Genomic DNA, 6,949 nt, shown 5'->3' with positions numbered 1-6,949 from the left:
ATGTACTTGTTTGAACACACTCAGGTGTGAAAAGTTGTTTTGTGAAAACGTTTGAATGGTGACTTGGGAACTGCGAGACAATACTTGGGACGAGTATGAGTAGGTGTGAATAGTAGTAGAGGCCTATACTACTTGGGACAATAACAACCTTTATTAAGGGATTAAGTAACTATTAGCTAGAAATGCTACTAGTTATGAAGATATTATATCATATTAGAACATGAAGGAAAGTTTCTTCTATGATAGTGTTCGACTAATAGAAATAAGAGTATGGTTCGTTGTGTGTCTTTTGCGTTATGAAATCAAAGGTCATTAGACTATGACCATTCGAATTGTTGTTGTAGCAAAGTAAAGGCCTTATCTTGGGTTGAGTTTATAACCCAAATTCAAGAAGGAGTAAGAGTCTGCAATGAGAATTGATTTTTTTTTCTCAGAGATTAGAACTGAAGGCCCAATAGAGAATGAAGAGCGAGTGTAGATTTGAGCACCGCCATCAATTAATAAGTTTGAACATTTTGACAATCGTTTAGTTAAAGGCCGTACATTTCAGATTACCATAGAGGAGGCACACGAGGACCCGAATGTTGTGACTGATTTGTTTCTCGTCAACTCTAGACCTACTCATATTTTATTTGATTCTGATGCCACAGATTCTTTTGTGTCTCATAAAGTTGCACATCCTTTTCAAATTGCTTAATTTGTACTCATCCAACCATTTCATATAGATACCGCGGGAAGTATATCATTACTTGCTGATAAAGTCTATAGAGACTGTGTGTCATAGAAATTGAAGGTTATAATTTTCTTGCTAACCTGATTCCTATCTCCTTGCCCAACTTTGAAATTATTCTCGGCATGAATTCGTTGTCAAAGAACCGCACAGAACTCTTGTATTACGAAAAGATGATATGCATCCCTATCGAAAGGGGGAATCCTATTTATGTCTACAGTAAACAAAGACTTAAAATCTTAAAAATAATCTCTTTTCTAGAAACCCGTAAACTTATATCGAAGGAGTATTCTACTTATCTATACAGTTGATATCTCAAAAGAGGGGAAGAAAACTGTAAATAATATTCCCGAATATCCTGACACTTATCTTGATGATTTGCCTAGACTATCCCGGATAGATCCAATGGAGAAATACGCACAAGTATACTTGGATGAAACTGTTGCGAGACATGCTGTACCGCTAAAGATTACTTCCGATCGTGCTAGTAGCTTCACTTCTCATTTAGGGACAAGTATGCAAGGTGAATTGAGATCTCGTGTTACTCTCAACACAGCTTATCATCCCCAGACAGATGGTCAGAAGAAGAGAACAATCCAAACAGTAGAAAATATACTGAAGGTATATAAAGCATTATATGGGCGTAAATGTCATACTCCATTATGTTGGCGTGATGTAAGACAGAAAGTCCTTAGTGGCCCTGAAACGATTCAAGACACCACCGACAAGATTCAAATTGTACGATTAAGAATGAAAGCTGCCTAGGATCGACAGAGGTCCTATGCAGAAAAGAGGAGACGACCCGTAGAATTCCGGGTTGGTGATTTTGTAATACTAAAGGTATCCCCATCGAAAGGTATTATGCGATTTGGGAAGAAAGAACGATTGGTAAGCAAGCATACCACTTAGAATTGCCTGAAGATTTGACAGATATTCATGATGTGTTTCATGTAAATTATCTGCGTAAAGGTTTAAGCATATATGATGAAACGCTCCTGTTATCCGAAGTGAAACTGGATAATAAAAAAAGAATGATATAAGAGCAAAATATCCTCATTTGTCTAAATCATTGTGATTTCGGGGACGAAATCCTCAAAAGGAGGAGGTATTTGTAACATACACGTTCAGTTATCGTGTTATGTAATTTTAAAAGTGAATAATATAATGAAATACTATATGAATTTGAGCGTTGAGTTCTAACATATAGTTTTTTACTAGAAATGAAGTAAAACTATGTTTAGAATCACTCGGAAAATATTGGAAGTCTTATGAGATTCCAATCAAAAGTCAAATATTGAAATTTAACGAAAATATAAAATTTAAAAATAAGTAAAATTATATTAATGAAAGTTGTAAAGAATCTCGTTAGAAACATTTAGGCGAAATCCTCATCGAAATCCGAGTTATAACGAATAAGTTATGACTATTTGAAGATCCGCGACAAAACCGGCACGGCGCCGAATGACTTAAAAAGTGAGTTTTTGATAAACTACTTTTTAGTCTTAGTAATCTAAATGAAAGTCGTAGTATTCGTTAAACCGAGAACTTTCATAAAAAGAACGTCTAAATCTGACTTCGTATGAGGAAGTTATGATTTTTCTAAGTTTCGGTATAGCAGTAGACAGCTAAAAACTCGAAATAAAGATCAAATGATTTTTAGCCGACACAACCTAAACGAGAATCGAAGGTCTCGTTAATAGTAGTACAACGGTAAAAAGACAGACGAAAACGGACGTCAGATGAAGAAGTTATGAAATTTTAACGGACTTTTCCTGTCTCAGCCCGTTAAAAATATAATATTAAAAATAAAGTCAAAATTAGCCAACGGAGTCTAAATGAAAGATGTAGAGCATAATCTCACCTACGCGTGGATATAAAGAACGTAAAAAACGGAGCTCGTATGCGAAAGATATGGATTTTTGAAGTTCGGAGCACAAACTTCGAGAATTTGACTGTATTCACGACGTGAACACAGTGTTCAGGACGTGAACTCAGTGAACGACGCGTTTCGAGCCTAGAAGACACACAACAAGCCTAGGGGATGACCTAGATCAAACCTCACGACGTGAACAAGCATGGTTCACGTCGTGAATCTCAAAATTTCACCCTATAAATAGAAAACGAAGCCTTTGGGATTTGTTTGCTAATTCTGATATCTCTCACTCTCTAAACCTTCTTTAGCCCACTTTTAACCCCCCGAATCCCCGGTATCATCCTCGACACCCGAAGCAAGTCCCAACACCCCGAAGTTCCCGAGAAAATTATATTTTCAAGTCGAAACTCTGCCCGTGTAAGGCCGGTTTTCAACTAAAATCCCCAGTTTCATCGCAGAAAGTCATATTTAGAGTCGAAGTGCTGCCCAAATTAATCTCCAGTTATTTCACGGTGAGTTCAATATATAGGAATAATTGTATGTTATGTGTTATATGTTCAATGTGCTTTCCCGTGTTATTATGATAATGAGTTATACCTTAGACCACGAAGTGTATGACATAAGCATCACTTGGGTACAGGTATGTAGCCTCTGGCCGTGTAGAGCATGTCTCGTAAGAGAATGACTTCTACCATTATGGCATTGGCAGAAGGCTAGGCAGGGCTGAAAGCCTATAATTTGCTAGCCAAAATGTTTATTCAGAAATTGGTTATTTTTCCATGCCATATGGGCAAAAGTCTTATTGATTGTATATCTTTGAATCAGATTATTCGTTGATATGGAAAGCATGTCATATGATACTCATCTGCCTTTGTTGTTCTTTGTACCTCTTTGCTTCTGTCATATTGATATGTATATGGCATAGCGTTATATTGTATCTATTATTGAACTCACTAAGCGTCACCGCTTACCCGTCTCAGTGTTTAACAATTGCAGATAATGAGAATCCATTATAGTCATATACTGTTGGAAGATTTAGAATAGTTTATACTATTACTTTTGTATTTGGGTTTATGTTTGTATAAAAAAAATTATAATATCCTGGGTAGTTATGTAATATACTAAAACTTAGTCGGTTTGTATGCAGTCTTTTGTCATCACACTATCAATGTATGATATTATTTATGAATATGCATGTAGCATGTTTTGGAGTGACAATGTCTTTAGTACGAAAGTTGGGGTCTTTCAGTTATCTGAGATCTTTCTGGTGTATTATTAGAATGATGGTTACGAGACGTCTTGAGACCGGATTCGGGTTAGGATCGGGAGCTGGCAGCCAGGATAGGCCAGCATTGACAGAGGATCGTGTCAGTGAGATCATCCGGGAGGAGGCGATCGAGATTGTCCGGGGTCAGATTCCGGAGATGTTTGGGTCTAACAAGACCGCCATGGTTGAGTATTTCGATGAGCGCGATGCATCCTTGCTGATATGGTTGCCGCAGCAGCTACAACAGTTGTAACGACGGCAGGGGGAGGAGTTGGTTGAGCTTTCCAGTACCGAGACTTGTTACCGGGACATATTCTGATGAGCAAAGGGTTGTAGTTATTTGTGATCAGGGAGATATTCTGTACTCGTTGCATTCCGCGGGTTGAGCGGGAGAGGCTAGCACATGAGTTTCTAGATTGAGGCTTCGAGGGTTTTGCTCGAGGCCGGAATGTGAGTCGCGGGGACTCCAGAAAGGAGTGATGATTATGTTCAGCTGGGGTTTTGCAGTTGGAAGTAGAATGGTTAATTGATGGATTGGAATGTCGTTTTATAGGGCAAGGATTGTGCCCTTTCATTTTTCGAGCTTGAAGAAGTGAGCAGACATGGGACCCCAGGATCAGGTTGTAATCCAGCTCGGGGTCAGTTGGTCGTCGGGATTGGCGACAATAGTTCAGCGCTGGTGAGCGCGGGTGGGTCGATGTGGCATGAGTATCTTATGAGGCGTACACAATTACCGTTCCGATCCGTAGGAGCTAAGATCCGATTCGTCTTGGATCTCTTGTATCGGGCGGTAAGGATGGGTTGTGCGATCTATTGCACTTTCGGGATTGGAGACTATGTCTTGAGAGTAGTTGTAGCCCGGTTTAGGGCAGAGGTTGCTTCAGCTACTGCAGTTCAGATGAGTACGATTGAGCTAGTGAGTGAGTTAGGGTGCGAGACCCTGAATGATATGATTTCTGGAGCCCGAGAGCAAGAGATTTGTTTGGAGCACTTTGGGAAGTAGGGTATTATGTGGGAGGCCTGCGGACAAGGCCCCACAAGATAGGTATTCAGCATTGTTAGGATTCAACGGTTGTAGTGATCGTTATTGATTGGCGGATGAAAGCGCCAAGGGAAATAGCTTGTTGCTGAAGTATTAATTGGAGCATCTATCTTTTGGTCTTCAAGATTGGAGTGTGGGATCATTCAAGCATCAGGGACTATTGGTTAAGTTATGTATGGGCATCACACTAGTGGGTGGTGGTTAGTGTTCTAAGTGGGGGAGAATTGGGAATTCTCAGGTTGAGCGTCAGCCATTGAAGGTTTTGTTTGTTGTTGTTCAGGTTGCGGTTTCCAGAATGGTCGGACAGGCATTAATCAGTGAACCTCTCAGGAAGCGGGAATTCTCCGAAGGAACTCAAGAGGCGACAGTTGAGAAGTTAGGAATGTGTCACCAATTCCCTTATGTAGTGTGTTTATGTTTCCTAAGTCTTTAGGGTATGTTACCCCTCGATGATGGAATATAATTTTCATTTGTATCGGATTCGGATTTCGGTAACCTTCGGGATAATCGTGGAAGTCTTGTCGGACTAGTTATGTGATGGTAGAATCGGACCAGTCTCGAGCAAGTATGGGTTTTGTGGCGAGTAAATATGGAGTTAAGGATTCCTAAATATGTGCATGGTAGTGATTCTTCGCGTGTATCTGTGGGTATTCAAGGTGGCAATAGGGTTGGTTCGACTTACGTGCTTGATTAGGTCTGGTTTATAGTCTGCAAATTGGATCTAGAGTTCGACTATGATTCTATTCTGGGGTCATATGCGACCAAAGTTTGTAGGATTTTGCTTGGATAGCAACTTATTCTATAAGTGAATCGTGCATGGTGGGGTTTCAGCATCGTGACGCTGGTTAGTGTTGTGAAGGACGTTGGTTAGGCCTTTTCTTTTCGACAATGTTGATAGTTTATTAGAAGCATTCCAGTCATGAGCTAAGGGCCAGGTAGGGCATACCAGAATCGTGTTGTAGGATCAGAGGCAATCCATACCTATGCTGAGGACCTTGTGGGGGTATTCCAGTCATAGGCTGTGGGCCTAGTGATCTTAGTAGTTCATTTCTTCTGTTGGCGCACTTTTGGAATGGACACATTGTTGAGGTTCGGGCGAGCCGTAATCGGCTGCGAGGAATCAGAAGATTTTATGCGAAATAGAAGGGCAGGTCCTTGAACCTCAAGTTATGAGTTTAGACCCGAGTTTCGTATATAGTGGTATTTTGATCTAGGGCATTCCATCCCGAGGATGACCGGACCCTATGATTAATTGGACCTGACGTGTTTGGTATTCCAACCCAGGGGTTGATTGGGCCAAACATGTGCGGGATGCGAGGGTATTCCATCCCGAGGATGACTGGACCCGTCGTAGGCATGCCTGGTATTCCAGCCCGAGGCTGATTGGGCCAGGTATGAATGTTCGAGCTTATGAGCCGGTTGATATATGTATGTTGGTCCTGGGGATAAAGGAAACATTGTCTCGTCAGTCCCAAAAGGGTTCGTCTCCCAGTTTACATCCTGTTGTTCATTATATCCCTGGGAATTGGTTGTCAAAACAGGTTTCTCTTGAAGGATACCTAATCTCTTGTCAAGAAAAGAGTTATAGGTAGCAGTGTGTGATTTGTGGTTATGTTTTCTGGTGAGAACCTCAGGTTATCAGAAGTTGAGTAGCTAATTGGGAGTTAAGTGCAATGAAATCGGCAATGATCCAGTGTGGGCGGTATGTCAGGGAGCCAGACCACCTCGAGACTTTAGATTTCGGATTGAGTAAATGTGATCATATTGCAAGTAATTCGTTTATCTTCAGGTTTTAGAACCCTGCGAGGGTTGGTTACGGTTGCCTTGGAAAGGTTGGGGTTATGATCGTAGTTGTGACCGTGTTGCTCAAGTTGTCTGGCGTGTAAGGAATGATAAGAAACGATTTCGAGGACGAAATCAAATTTAAGTGGGGGAGAGTTGTAACATCCTGTTTTAAGTAGAATAATTAAAATAATAAACCCGGAACCCTGAGAAGTAATTTTATTATTATTTTATATTATTATAGCCCAAAATCGA

The sequence above is a fragment of the Lactuca virosa genome, chromosome 5 (assembly GCF_052849685.1).
Source record: "Lactuca virosa cultivar CGN04683 chromosome 5, Lactuca_virosa_CGN04683_v6, whole genome shotgun sequence".
NCBI lineage: Eukaryota > Viridiplantae > Streptophyta > Magnoliopsida > Asterales > Asteraceae > Lactuca > Lactuca virosa.
This window is presented reverse-complemented; position numbering follows the sequence as displayed.